Source organism: Tenrec ecaudatus, chromosome 3, assembly GCF_050624435.1.
Source record: "Tenrec ecaudatus isolate mTenEca1 chromosome 3, mTenEca1.hap1, whole genome shotgun sequence".
NCBI lineage: Eukaryota > Metazoa > Chordata > Mammalia > Afrosoricida > Tenrecidae > Tenrec > Tenrec ecaudatus.
In genome coordinates, this window is record NC_134532.1 from 20337988 (window position 1) to 20354273 (window position 16286).

Genomic DNA, 16286 nt, shown 5'->3' on the forward strand with positions numbered 1-16286 from the left:
TCAGACCATAAGCCTTGACATGCTTGGTGAAAGGGATCAAGCTGAATCATCTCATTTATGCCATTCCAACGCATTCTGGGTATTTCATTAAAGTTTATCCTGCTCCAAGCCCCTTGCATACCATGGGTACTGTACAATATCTATTGTGTGTGAAGTGTGTATGTTGGGAGAGCCCATTTATAAGCCCATAAATATGCACAATAGGATGTGGTAAGTACTAGAACTTGTTTTAGAGGTGGACAATAAAAGACAGAAGGACACAAGCAGAAAATCCTAGAGGTGACTTGGCCAAGGCAGAGACATCCTTAACAAAAAACAAGCCCAGAGGGATGTTAATTTCTACTCTCCTCAGCTCTTGTGTTCAAGGGTGTCCAATATTAAAGCTGTTGGGAAAGACTGCACCCTACAGAAAAGGAGTGGCAAGGGGTAGGTAAATGGGTGATGCCAAAAGCCAAGGTGAAGGATGAAGCTTAAAAATACATTAGATGGATCAAAGAAAGAGATGGCTTATCAACCATCTGTCAATTTTCCCTAGAGCCTGGGTTCCAATCATTCAAATTAATGCTGACAGATCGCAAACAACACAACTGTGGGAGAGGGCATATTGGCTTGGGTTGTAGGTTGTCCCATCCATAGTTTGGGTCTTCAAAGGAGAAGGGGAAAGCTGTGTATAGGCTAAAGTTTGTGAAACCTGCTCCACCAGGAACCTGTAGGGGTAGGAAGTCAAAATGAGTGTGGTGGGGAGAGGCTATGCTGTGGTAAGTTAGACAGGCACTAGCCCGAATAGCTACATGGATATCATTGGCACTTCTCTTTGGCAATCCTCAGGGAGTTTCTGAAGGCAGGGAGCTGAGAGGTGGCAGTTATAGGATAGGGGTGTATGTTAGGGCCCCTCTAAAAATAATATGGAAGTCAGGATACTAGAAAAATAAACAATTTGCTTTAGATGCTCTCATGGCCAAGCATCATGCATGTCTGGACTATAAGACACTCCATTCCACTAAGGTATTAAGAACAGGTTTCAATCTCAGGGCTCTTAGTCAGGATGATTGCAGAGCAAGTTTGGTTTTCTGACCCCTCCTTGATCAATATTCTTAGTATAAGCTTGACTAAGGTTTAACACTTTCCAGAACTGTTAGCTTATGGAAAATTAAAAACCAACCCAGAAGTTTTAGTAACAGCCAAGAAATCAATAGCTACATGACATTTGGGTAAATCTGCTGAACAAGGCCTCCTTAGAGGGTTGCAAAGCAGTGATGTAATTTTGAGGACTAGGTTCAATTGACCCAAACATGGTACTGTCAATTGGCTTATGTGTATGTGAAAGTAGGACATTGAACAAGGAAGACTGAAGAAGAATCCATGAGCTTGAGTTGCTTTAACAGTACCATGGGCATCTGAAAGGAGAACAAATCTGTCTTGGAAGAATTAAGGTCTGAGTGCTGCATAGAGATAAGGATGGTGAGAGTTCATACTACATGCTGTGGGCATGTTGTTCATAGAGACCACTCCCTGGAGAAGGATGGTATGTCTGGTAGAGGGGCAGTGAGGAATAGGAATCCTACAACTAAATGGAGGTGGACACAGTGCCTGCAACAATGGATTCATCCTAAAATGTGACGATGGCATAGGAGTGGTCAGTGCTTCCTTCTATTATGCACTGGGTCCCTGCGAGATAGAATACACTCAAAGACAGCTAACTACTACAGTCTCAGAACTCAGTAACCAACACCCAAGACATGCATAAAATGCTAGTGTGTTAGTTATATTCACAAAAGTTAATTCCATTGTATCAGAAGCTAAGCCCTTTTATGTCTTAACATTTGCTGGCACTTAAGCTCTCTTGAGGGGGGTAGGGAGAGAATGACTTTCTTTTATTTAAAATTTTTTAATAAAATAGGTGATGACAAAATCACTGAGGAATCCCTGCCCCTCATTGATTTAGACCAGGGGTGTGAAACTCAATTAAAATGAGCAGCTTTGATTTTGTGATTTTACTCATCTTCAGTAGTTAAAGGGTTAACGAGAAAATTGTGTGTATGGTATTGCCTCAATCTCCTTTAAGTGCTATTGTCTTCATAACAGTCTTTTCTATTTTGATTTCAGGGCATTGTGGGTCACAACAAATTACCTCATGACCCATGGGCTCCCTGTTTGACACTCCTGATTTAGACCATTCTCCTGGAAATGAGCTAAAGGAAATTCTCTAGGGTGCACACAACATTTTATATGGCAGACTATTTCCCCAGACTTGGGCTCTAGTGTGAGGGCAGCACACAGATACTCTTGTATGGATGCCTATTTGTCTGCCAAGGTGATTGTAGATCAGTTAGTCCTCTAAACTTAGGGGTCAGCTGGAACATCTGTAGTTGTTCACTGGGTTTCCATGTGATCAGAATGTCTATAATCAAAGAATCAAAAGAAAATTTTATGAGACACTTCCACCTTAACTGTAAGAGAGATAAAAGGTGAAGATTCTGGCAGCTACAGACCAGAGTATTCAGACAGTATGAATAAACACAATTTTATTATTTGGTTTTTTATGCTCAAGTTATTGGGTTCAAACATAACATTGGTTATGAAAGAACACGTACTAACACTTTCCATGAGACTAGTAATACTCTGATATCAGTGTCAGATAATGATACTTCAAGAAAAATGTAGACCAATATTGGTAATGGATCTACATGAAAAAAAATCTTTAAAATATTTGGAACTGAGTCAGACAACATTTTAAAATAATTATATACCATGATTAATTGAAATTTGTCCCAGGGTGGATTTAACATAAGAAAATAAACACTGTAATACACCAATTGTGGGGAAAAAAAGAATAAATTTTCTAAGTAGACACAGAAATTTTACCAAAGTCAAAGGCTTTCCATGCTAAAAAAAAATTCTACAAACCTAACACCCAAAAATAACTTTGGTACTTAACTCTGTAACAACTAACTGCTAATCACCATCTGCTAAACTAATAACCATTCCACCTTAACATGCACGGCATCCTTACAACACACTGATAATCTCCTAAAGGAACTATCTGGAAAGTCCCTTACCATCCGGAACTTCTACTAACAACCTAGGCAACCCAAGATGCGCACTAAACACTCTGAGTCTAACCTTATGCTTTATTCCAATTCTTCAAACAGAGTGACAACCTTAAATATATTCTATAACTCTATGACGCGAAGATTCACAAATTCAAAAACCAAATGCCCAAAACTCCTTAAGCCAAAACTGTACAGCATTAGAAGAACACATAAGCCCCGAATCAACCCCAAACATAATCTGTTAAGCATTAAATGTTAAGCATCAAGCCCTTTCATCTGGCGAATAACATCTGATATGTAAGTCATGACACTTAATTCCTTGACTCTTGTTCTTGAACAGGCTACATTGATTAATCCCAGAACCTAGAATGGGATCTTAAGCACAGACTTTGACTCTAGCACACTAAAACCCTAAGCGGAACCCCAAACCTACCACACCAAGAAACTCATGTTGTTGATCTGTTTCTGCTCTTAGATTTTATCTAAACTTAGGGGATTGTGATAGGTAGACATGCAGAATTAGGAAACTCAAACACATGGTGTGTTTTCAGTTAACTTTTTAAAATGTTTCATGACATTTGGCAAAATAAAGTGGTATAGGAACTTTTAAATAACAAGCAACCTCGTGACTGAGGGCTATCACAGGTCTCTGTGGACCTCCACTCTACTGTGTCCTGATCTCAGAAAGACCTGTCTGCTATTAGACATATGCAGGGATGTGTTACCCAATGAGCAAGGTGCCTGAGGGCTCAATTGTACTTATTCAGTAATTTGTAGATCACAATTTTAACTCATTTCTTCCTCAAAGATGTAGTGGAACTATGTTAAATAAAGCAAATTAATTATTGGTTATTCTATCATCGACACCTTCCATTGCCTCATTTCCAGGGGATCCTCATGTCACCAGAGATGGAGGAGGTAGCAAATAAAAGGTGCTTACATTGGAACCATTGGCTCCATTTTTCAAAACATTGGCTTTTTTCTCAGACCAAGGTTAAGCGCTCAGATGAAGATTTTGTCCACCCTTTCAACCAGTGTGAACTGGTAACCCTAAAATATCTGTGACCATGACTACTTGAGTTTCCAGTAAGCCCAAAACGTAACCTCACAAGACATACTTGAAGTGAAAGCTATATCTTCACCCCAGAACTGAACAGGTGTCAATCCCAGGGACTTACTGTGTGTCCAGGGCCAGGAACTCCCTCTCACAGCCCACTGGGGCACACCACTCATGGAGAAGTCAATCCTAAAAGAGTCACGGATGATAACAATGGTAGGTCAGCCCCACTACAAACTGCTGACTTCACACCCTGTTCCCATTGACATCTCAGTAAACCCTGGAATGAAAGTGGGGTACTGGTGCGGAAAAATCAGTAGCTAAGAAGTCATTGGTGGAGCTTTCATTACAGGATGTTAGCGCAGGACTGTCTATCTTTGAGCCCATCTCCGGGACTTTCAGAGGCAAAAGGAAGTAGTCTTCCCTGAGCCAGTCTTATATACTGGCTGAGGGAACCTTGCCTGTGATAGCCTCCATTTCCAAGGTTCTGATCTCTCTTACCTTCCAGGAAGCACAAAACATCTAAGTAAGGATGATTCACTCTCTTTCCATGTTGCAGAGACTGATCTGAAAATCCAGATCTGCCCCAGTTCCAGCACTTGGATGATCTCTCTCTAGCCTCACGTGGGTCCTGAGAGTGAGCTGGGAAATAAAGGGGCAAAGGCTAGAGATTGATTAAATGATAATCAATTATAATTACTTCAGCCTGATTCATAAATCAGCATAAGTTATCCTCCAGATGTCAGATGAAGGTAGAGTAAACCTCAGGTGAATCTGGTTAAGTTGCTGTAGGGGGGCAGTTCTTAAGGAACACTTGGCAGTCCTAAGAATACCTTTGCTCAAACAAATGCACATGCACACTTTAAATTGGTAGCAAACAAGAACTTGAAAAGTAAGCAGAGATCATTGAAAAACTGAGTGAAAGTAAGAGACCACGAATAATAACATCAAATAAGACCCACCTACAACCCAGACCTTAACAGATGGTCTGAATATTTACTCCATTAGAAAATATAATACTCAATAACACCTTTTCTGTTAATCTCAATTATCATACTAGTTTGTCCATCATTAAATTAATTTTCATTCTACATTGATCGATCATGACCACCTTTTTTTAAAAAATAATTTTATCAGGCCCTCATACAGCTCTTATACCAGTCTATTGTGATCTCCTACTATTGGTCACTGTAGTAGTCACCTGACCTTTCCAAGAAACAGTTCTCCCTACCCTTGATCTCTGTGAACACTGAAGACACATCAGTGCAGGTGGACACAGAGATGGAAGGCAGTGTGGGCATTCACATAAACTACTGTATGGGGTGCTCAGACCAGAATGGGGACTCAGGAAAAAAAAGCACAGCCCCAGGATCCAGGAGCAGATGCAGAGCTGAGCACAGGTGGGGCTTTCTTCTGTGTCTTAAGTTGGTTTTGTTTCCCCAGCTCTCAGAGATTCAGGGGAAACTCTATTTACAATACATTGTCTCCTACATTGTAACAAGAAATTCACTGCCATCAAGCTGATTGCCACCCAGAGTGATCCTGTGGGGCAGGCCTGAACTACCTCTATAAAAGGTATTTGCATAGAAGAGGTTGTTCTTTCAAGATTCTGTCATGTGATCTGCAGGGTTTTTTTTAACTTAATTAGTTTAAATTTAATTAGTTGAAAATATAGGAAATATGGCGTTTACTATATATGCAAACCTGGATTCGCATGAAAGTAATATCACAATAACATGTAAAATAGGCCCCATGGAATGAGATATAAAAAGGCATGGTGATGTTGAAAGCTAAGCATTGGGCTTTTAATGTCAAGGTCAGTGGTTCAAACCCCACATCCTCTCCTCAGGGACTTTACAATTGTCTCTTAAATTCGAACAAAGGAAAAGAAGACAGTAAAAAAAAAAAAAAACCCTAAAAGTTGGTGCCCATGGAAGGCGAAAACCTGCCACAAAAATAAAATACAAGTGTATTACACAAAACAAGGGATAGAAAAGCTCTAATCTTATACCCTATCATTAGTGGAAAATTTGAGTCCAGGGGGCTGAAGGTGTAGGGTGGTGTCAGGCAGTCCCACTGGGTTACTGCTCTCACCAAATTCATTGTGTGTTTATTCACTGCACAGGGCGATGTATATGAACAATTTCATCTTTTGTATTCTGAAAATGAATGATTTTATAAATTGATAGTATGATGAAGGTAAAGCAAATTTATTTTGCTTTTATATTAATATTTAATTAGAGAGCTGTAACTCTTTCATAAAGTGAACTTTTGCATAACTGCTATCTACAATTCTGAAAGGCACTGCAACTTGATGTCACAAGTAGAGATTTAAGGATACAAATATATTTTGTTCAATATCTGGAGACTAAAGTTCAAATTCAAGCCCAACTCTGAAGGAAGTCTTTTTCTCTGATGAAAAATCATTTGATGAATGATAATCATTTCAAAAAATAGTACTAAAATAGTGAAAAGAAAAAAATATCATATAGACTTGGTTCTTGTTGGGAAAATTATGTAAAAGTGCTTACATGTTAAAACAAAATGCAAAGTCATAAATACCTTAGAATAAAATCATATATATTGTTTAAGTGTTTGTATTTATATATGAATGTGAGATTCCAGATACAACTGAAAAAGCATGATTCACAGAAAGGAAACTAGAGTTAAAATTTATGAAAAGCTAGATATTCTTATGTAACTATGTTTAACCTTGGAAGGAATGAGAATTCCCTAACACTCCATTGTGCTCATGAGGGACTTGTGCTTGGATCAAGAAGTACTGGTGATAACAGAACAAGGGCATGCCCCATGGTTTAAAACGCGGAAAGGTGTGTGTCAGGATGGAATCCTCTCATTTTATTTGTCCAGTCTGTATGCTGAGCAAATTATCAGAGAATTTGGATTATATGAAGAAGAATGTGGCATCAGGAATGGAGGAAGTTTTATTAACAACCTGTGATATGAAGATAACACAACCTTGCTTGCTCAAAATGGGAGGAATTGAAGCACTTGCTGAGGATGATCAAGGATTGCAGAGCTCAGTATGGAGTATGATTCGATGTCAAGAAGATGAAAATCCTCACAACTGGACCAATAGTTTAACATGATGGCAAATGGAGAAAGAGTTGAAGTCACCAAAGATTTTTGTTTTGTGAGGATCTATTTTCAATGCTCATGGAAGTAGCAGTCGAGAGATCAAAAGATGAGTTGCATTAGGTAAATACGTTGCACAAGATAGCTAACATCCTGGAAACAAGGATGGTATTCTGAGGACTAAGGTGAGTCTGACCAAGCAACGATAATTTCATGTGCCTCATATGCATGTGAAAGTTGGACCTTGGATAAGGAAACTGAAGAGGAATCAAAGCATTTGAATTATGGCACTTGAGAAGAATATTGAAAGTATCATGGACTGCTAAAAGGACAAACCTATCTGTCTTGGGAGAAGTACAGCCAGAGTGCTCCTTAGAGGCAAGTATGGCAAGATTTTGTCTTACATACTTTTGACATGTTGTCAGGAGAGACCAGTCCCTGGAAAAAGACATCATGGTGGTAAACTGGAGGGGCAGCAAAAAAGATGAAATCCCTCAATGAGATGGAGTGATCAGTGGCTAAATCAATGGGATCAACTGTTGAAGCCCATTAAGACTCAGCCTTGAAATGTTTGAGAAGTCTCATGACCTAAGTGTTTGCTGATTTCTTCTGTGACTTTACGCTTTGCACAGACTGTCAAGGACAAGAAAGCAAGCAAGATCTAGGAAAAACAGGTTGTTTGATTTTCTCAAGGATGTCTGACTTGGCAGAAGATAGAGTTGCTATGTATATCAAATGTGCTTGCTTAACATTGAGATAATAAACCCCAGGTTGTTTCTGCATGGATATAAGGAGTGTGTAGAACAAACTCCGGTGCTTTAGTCCATCATACTGCTGCCCTCCCGATACTTTCTGTCTCTCTTTTTTTCCTTAATCCTCCCTCCCCCTCTCAGGACTGTTCGACTCATCGGCTGGCTCTGAGAATCAACCACAGAGACAATTGTAAGGATGACACAGGACTGGGCAGTGTTTCCTTCTGTTTTGCATAAGTTCACTATGAGTCAGATCTATGGTATCTACAAAAGAAAGTTAAGTTAAGCTCTACATAGTTTTGTTTTGGTCACTTGAATAAATACAACAAAAATCTGAAATGAGACCTGCAGTGGGGCCCACATGAGAAAATGACATTGTGATAGAATATTTAAACCTAGGATAAAATAAGAATGCATTTCTATAATATTTATATATAAACAAGGTTTCTAAATACAGTATGACATTCAAAATAAACGGCAAATGTAAAATGAAGCTGAATAAATTTTAAAAAATATAAAAAGGACAAAAGCTATAAGTCATAAAATTGAATTGATAAACTGGAAAAAACATAAATGTTATCACCAATAATGCTTTACCATAAAATATCTCCTGCAGGTTTCTAATAATGTGAGTATTTGAATACAAAATATAAACCCAAATCCTGTAAAGAGGTGTACAACTTTAGATCTTTGGCATTTCATCATTGCAAGGACAGGAGATTCATGGCAGCAAAGCAAACTATCTCTTTGTCAGGTATTTCATTCCAGGGAGAGAGACTTACAAAGGAGGTCACTAAGGATTCTGGGCATCAGCATTCTCCACAGCTACGTCACTCCTTACCTGCCTTCTCTCTGTGTCTCCAAGAGAACCCAGGCAGGCCCACACCCCCTCTGATTCCTACTATGCTGTACTACTGAGGGGTGCGCTTATCCCAATTAAGTTTACTGAAGAGGAAAACTAGAAATTCCCGTTTTAGTCGCTCTTGCTTAGAGTTCCCCCCGGAAGCAAACCTCTCCTCTGCCTAGGGCTCCCCCTATACTGGATGTCCTTCTAATCAAAATTACCACGAACACCAAAGTTCACTCCAGCGCCTAATGAATTGCCATGTTTGTATGTCTCGCTTTTTATTTCTGTAACCTCGCTTGCTCCCGGGTCCTGACCCTTATCAGCTGTGCTCACGCCTTGCTCAAAGCCCACATCTTAAGAACGTGAGTTCATCTCGGTCGCTGGCTATATACATCCTCTTTCCATTTCTCCAGCGTGACGCCTGGTCATTCCCATTGAGAAAACTGCTGAAATGGTCCAGGGTGCCACACTATATATATTATGCTCTGTGGTGTGAAATATGTCTGACCCAAGCATTGGTATTTTCAATTACCGTATACTCATATGAAAATTGGACACTGAATCAGAAAAACTTAAGAAGAATCACATTTGAATTATAGTGCTGCTGAAGAATATTTAAATATTTAAAGTACCATGGGCTGTACTGACACAGCGGCTGCAACAATGGGCTCAAACATAAGAACAATTGTGAAGACGGCACAATTCCAGGCAGGGTTTCCCTCTGATGTACACAGGGTCACTATGAGTCAGAATGGACTCCGTGGCACCTAAGGCCAACCATGTGGGTCCCAGGAGGATGCTATGAGGGAAGTCAGCACAGAAGACAGGAGGATCCAACATCGCCAGAGGTGAGACAACAGGTAGCCACACATACAAACAGAGTAGTTCAGACGAGATTTGACAGTTTTCCACCCAAGCAAAGAGAAAAAGGAGCCCAAATGAATGAAAGAAAAGTCATCTGGGCCCAAATGCATATCTCCCCATGGCCTCAGAGAAAACATGGTACCTGGCTGAGCCATGTAATGGCCTTCTGTCTATAGATGGCAATGCAGACTCAGGATTTAATCTATCTACTTACAGTCCCCCGTGTGTGCCTATCATGGATCCCGGTCATAGAAGGGATTGCAGTGGGATGAGACACTCATTTTGCCCCTCCTTGTCCTCAGGTGCTCTGACTGAGCTGGTAGTGCAGGACTTGATTGCTGGAATTATGAAACCCTCACAAATCCTGTCCCTCACCTGCTCCTTCTCTTCAGTGTCTCTGTTACCAGTAGATACGATGAGAACTAGATCAAGGGAAAGGCTGGACAGATGGGGTGATGGGCTGGGCAAATAAGGGAGAATTCAGCTTCTCAGTTTGACATCTCCAACACTATTGGCATGACCATGGACCTGTTCTCTCTGCAGCCGACCGACCTCTGTGCTCAAACAGGACATGGTCAAGGATTACTGTTTAAGGGATACCATGATGACACAGCAGTGTGGTCCAAGAAACAATGACTTGCTCAGGGAGTCAAGAGGGGAACTGTGGGGCCATTAAGCACCTGTGGCACCTGGTGGTGCCAACAGGAAGTTTTCAATGTTGAGTCCCACTTATCGCTGTCTCTATTTTTCTTCCTTAAGAAAAAGGTTCTGTCTTTTTACCTGGGTCTCACCTTTTAGAGAACACAAGGAAGACTTGTCTGACTTTGAAGCTTTATAGTGGCAAGAACTCTCCTCAAACCTCTGAGAATTCCTTGTTTCCTCTTCATGAAGGGACAAATAATAAAGTCCACATACTAATGCCTTGGGGAGTTTCATGGAAAAGGGGTGCAGATGTAAACAAATCCAATACCCTCAGACCCTTAAGCCCAACGAACAAATAAATACACACTTTCTGAACTTGACAAATGTCAGGACACATTAGTAAAGAAAACCATCACAATTACTTTTTGGAACTGAGAGTTTATGCTTTTATATTTTATAGTAAATCTAAATTTTCTTGTATAAAATTAAGCTTTCATATATGAGATTTCGCCTTTAAATGGGAATAACTGTGCCTAACTTGTGAATGGCCAGGGTAGATAGAGAATATAAAGGCATTGTTGGAGCAAAGGGGACCCTTGCTCATCACAGGAATGAGCGTAGTCGGATCCACACGGATGTCTGTTTTATGGACAACATGCTACCTTCAAATAGCGTGGGCTGGTAGCATTCCCTCTCTCTACTCTAAGGAAAATGACTGGTTATTGCTAAGTGAGCTTGGCCTCAGTAATAGTCACAGTCCTCAGATGAGTGTCAACTTCCCTCATAGTGTTTTTGTGTATAAATATGGTAGTGCATATGGAAGGTGTAGTACATATTTTGGACAATGAATGCTTCAAAATTTAAGCTGCATATATTGTACCATCAATGTTCCTTATGAAACAAAAAGTAATGCTTATTTTAAAAATAAACCTTCAATACATGCATTTTCAACTTTTCAATCCCCCAATTCTTCGATATTTATTAGACCATTGAATTACTTGTGTATAGAATGTGTCAGATCTAAACCCACTGACAAAGTAGAGAGTCCTAACTCTTTTGTTGTAATATTATGGTTTAGCAACTGGTATGCCTTATGCTGATTCTCTGTGGGAAACTCCCTTCCTGCGGGAATGTGCCCCATTGCACAGGATGATTTTGAAGTACAAATGTATGGTTTTAATTTAACATATTTGTGGTTTGCATTCAGTTTTGCTAAGTCAGACCCATTCACAGGATTAATTGAGGTTTCTAATATGCAGTTCATATACAGTTGAACTGATACTACACTTGATCTCAGACAAAAGGCCGAGAAGCAATGGTTAGGTAGTGGTTTTGTATTTAGTTTTATCCATATGGACAGCAATTGGTAACCTCCAGCAGCTCTGTGGGAGAAGGATTGGGTTTTCTGCTCCCGTAAACACTTACAGTCACAGAAACCCACAGAGGGTACTGTGAATCACCATTGACTCAATGGCAGTGATATATATATATATATATATATATATATATATATATATATATATATATATATATATATATATATATATATATATATATATATACACATTTTTAAGACGTTATTACTATAGCCATCCGCTGGTTCTGATAGCATGCTTAAAACTTGTTTTTCTTTTTCTTCATTTAGCATGAACTTATATATGTCCAAACTATAATTATAGTAGTGGTATTTTTGACACAACATCATAAAATTGTAAACAAGAAAGTTCCTCAATAATAAATGAAACCTTTATTTCAGGTATTTCTACAAGTTAGGAAACCTTTGAAATGTCAACATTTTTCTAGTTTATTTTTCAAACTCATTACATTAATATACCACTAATGTTGCAAATATTTGAAGTACATATGCAAAACAAAATAGAATGATCAAATTCAGAATAAACAAAATACCAACAACAGCATCAAGAAAAAGAAAAACAACATACTCAGATAGAATATCTGTGGAGGGAAAGGAAATACTTAAAATTCACATGCACATATTTAAGTATCATTTTAAGAATTTTTAAGGAGATCTAGAGATACATTCACCCTTTCCTACTTAGAACTGCAAGCCTGGTTGCCATCTCCTTGGAATTAACCCGATGATCATACTGTCCATCATGACAAGATCTAGGTGACCATTTATCACATTACCATGCCTCACTTCCAATTCATCAGAACCCAATACCAGTCTTGAGCACCAAGTCATCAGTGTGTGACCGAATAGATCCTTTCTTGACATCCATCAATTTAAGGCAGTGGCCCCTGTGTGTCTTCCTGGGTCAGAAAGAGAAATAAGATTTAAATGCAACATACACAGTCTTTCAAAGATTCAACTCTCAAATATTCATGCCATCCTAGCACAAAATCCTTGAATTCCCCCAGGAAACCTGACTCTTGTATTATCAGCGTGATTTAAAGTATGATATGCGGCAGCTCATGGTATGGGAAGCCAGAATAAGGGCCAGGGAGGCTGCATTTAAAGGCAGAAGTCAGAAATATAAAGGAGTCTGGGGTTACCTGACTCTGTTCTTCCATGAGATGGCTAGATGAAAAAGAAAGCGGGGAGACAACAGATTCAGAGTCCCCACCTCATCCTCACTGACTTAGGGAAAAGTGTTCAAGGAAAGGGGAGAGGCATTTTCCTCTGTGCAGAAAGGAAGAGGGAAGAATCAGCCTCCACCTCTGAGACCAGTGTGTGCTCCCAGCATCCTCCAACCTGATGGCCCTGTCTGAGCACTCTTCAGTGATAGAAATGCCTCTTTGTGAGAATTCTTGAAGACATTATATTTTCTTAACATGCAGAATTGTTCTTAACGTCTGCCCTGTGTCCTCCTCTACGCTTTGATGCTACCTCTTCCCAGAAGTGTCCTATGAAAACATGGTGGCCATTTTCCTAGTGACTTGACACAGTTGAGCTTATGATCTTTTTATCAATACTGGAGTACAACACCAAGCATTACCTGTTAATGCAGATAATGTAAAACTTGGGGATCAAATACAGTAGAAATTGTTCCGAGATCCTAGAAATAAAGGCTGAATTCACCTGTGGTTGAGGGAAGCTTGAAGATCTGCATCCTGCCCTGACACCCTCTACATGTAATCTCCAAAGTGTCTTCAGACACTAACACAGCGATACATACCACATTATCAGACAAGATAACATTAAGGGGAGTTGTATACAAGTTAAAAAAAAACAAAAAGAGGACCTGATGCAAAGGGCTTAAGTGGAGAGCAAATGCTTTGAGAATGATTGGGGCAGGGATTGTGCGGATGTGCTTTATACAATTGATGTATGTATAGGTATGGATTGTGATAAGAGTTGTATGAGCCCCTAATAAAATGTAAAAAAAAAAAAGTTTTAAAATCTGTATCAGTCTTTAGTATGTGATACATATGCCATTTTTTATTATTTCATATTAAGTGCAAAATACTCATCACCACAATCAATTTCAAAACTTGTTTTATTTTTTAAAGCATTTTATTAGGGACTCACACAACTCTTTTTTTTCTTTTTTTACATTTTATTAGGGGCTCATACAACTCTTATCACAATCGACACATATAAATACATCAATTGTATAAAGCACATCCGTACATTCTTTGCCCTAATCACTCTCAAAGCATATGCTTTCCACTTAAGCCCGCTGCATCAGGTCCTCTTTTTTTTCCCCCTCCCTCCCCACTCCCCCTTCCCTCATGAGTCTGTGATAATGCACATATTGTTATTTTGTCATATCTTTCCCTTTCCGGAGTCTCCCTTCCCCCTCTTTTCTGCCGTCCATCTCCCAGGGAGGAGGTCACATGTGGATCCTTGTTATCAGTTCCCTCTTTCCAAACTACTCACCCTGTACCCTCCCAGTATCGCCCCTCACACCCCTGGTCCTGAAGGTATCCCCCCTGGATTCCCTGTGCCTCCAGCTCCTATATGTACCAGTGTACAACCTCTGCTCTATCCAGATTTTCAAGGTAGAATTCAGATCTTGAGAGTTGCGGGGGAGGAAGCACTTAGGAACTGGATGAAAGCTATATTCTTCATCGGTGCTACAGCACACCCTGACTGACTCATCTCCTCCCCTAGATCCCTCTGAATGGGGATCTCCAGTGGACGACAAATGGGCTTTGGGTCTCCACTCTGCACTTCCCCCTTCATTCACTATGGTAAGATTTTTTTTCTGATGATGCCTTATACCTGATCCCTTCGACACCTCGTGATCGCACAGGCTGGTGTGCTTCTTCCATGTGGGCTTTGTTGCTTTTGAGCTAGATGGCCACTTGTTTACCTTCAAGCCTTTAAGACCCCAGATGCTATCTCTTTTAATAGCCGGGCACCATCAGCTTTCTTTGCGACATTTGCTTATGCACCTGTTTGTCCTCAGGGATCATATCATGGAGGTGTGCAGCCAATGATATGATTTTTTGTTCTTTGATGCCTGATAACAAATCCCTTCAGAACCACGTGATCACACAGGCTGGTGTGTTCTTCCATGTGGGCTTTGTTGCTTCTGAGCTAGATGGCCACTGGTTTATCTTCAAGCCTTTAAGACCCCAGATGCTATATCTTTTGATAGCCGGGCACCGTCAGCTTTCTTCACCACATTTGCTTGTTCGCCCGCTTTGTCTTCAGTGGTTATGTCGGGAGGATGAGCAACATAGAATGTCAATTTAATAGAAGAAAGTACTAATGTATTGAGGTTATACTTGAATAGAGGCTCAATGTCCTTCTGCCACCTTAATACTAAATCTACAAATATAGGCACATAGATATATTTCCCCATCCTCATATGTATACTTGCATATATACATGTCTTTGTCTAGACCTATATAAATGCCCTTTGCCTCCTAGCTCTTTCCTCTATTTCCCTTTACTTTCTTCCTGTCCCATTATCATGCTCCGTCCCCATCTGGGTTTCAGCTATACCTCTTCGTTACTTTACCCTCGATCATTCCCTACTAGGCCTACCACACCCATCTCACCACCAATTTGGATCACTTGTTGTTCCCTTGTCCCTGGGTCTGTTAACACCTCTTCCTTACCACCCACCTCCCCCTATCCCATGTCCCCCCGGAACTCTCGGTCCCGTTGTTTTTCCTTCAGATAGTTCATACAGCTTATCTTACTTAGACAGACCTGCGGAGACAATAATATGTACAAAAACAAGACAGCAAAACCAAGCAACAGTATACAAAAAAACAAACCAACCACTGAGAAAGAATAAAACAAAACACAACAAGGAAGAAAAGCTTGTAGTTTGTTCAAGGATCATTTGTTGGCCTTCAGGAGTGTTTTCCAGTCCAGTCTGTTGGGGCACCATGCCCTGGCCCCAACGTCCACTTTCAGCATTCCCTGAGGGCCTTGCCACTCCATTCCCTTGCTGTTCCACTGCACCCCCTCCAGTGCTTTGCCTCGGTGTGGTGGGATCAGGTCAGGCGCAATTTCCACACCGTGTCTCCGGTGCTGTCCCCTGCAGGGTCATGGGTCAGTGAAGGACGTCATGTCTCATAGTGGGGCTGGCCATGTGATCCTCTCTGTGAACTGGCTACTCTAATGGGGGTCATCATCCTCAGGGCCTGGTGGGCCAGGATGTGCTCCACTCTCCTACTCCCCCTTCATCTGCTTCCATGCCAAAACTTGTTTTATGTCAGAATGTATCCATTGTTATCTTCACAATTCTACCCTGTTCTCACCCTCCAACATGGCATTCAGTAATTATTAGTCTAGTTACTGTCTCTATAAATTTACCTCTCATGTATTTCATATACATAAGATTATAGAAGAAAGAAATCAAGAAACAAAAAGACAAGAACAATGACAAAACAAAATAGAAGAACCTCAAGTGAAAAGAGAACATAAAATATTAAAAACTGAAACAGCTTTAAAATGGTAAAAAGGGAGAGCAAATGATAAGGTGTTACATTTACGCCTAACCAAATCTTCCATAATCATTTTTAATCATCTTTATATGATAGCACAGCCA

General features: G+C 40.1%; 1 pseudogene; it reads right to left on the minus strand.

Moving 5' to 3' along the window:
- Nucleotides 1–11485: 11485 nt before the first annotated feature.
- On the minus strand, nt 11486–11628 carry LOC142443932 (U2 spliceosomal RNA; annotated as a pseudogene).
- Nucleotides 11629–16286: the final 4658 nt, after the last annotated feature.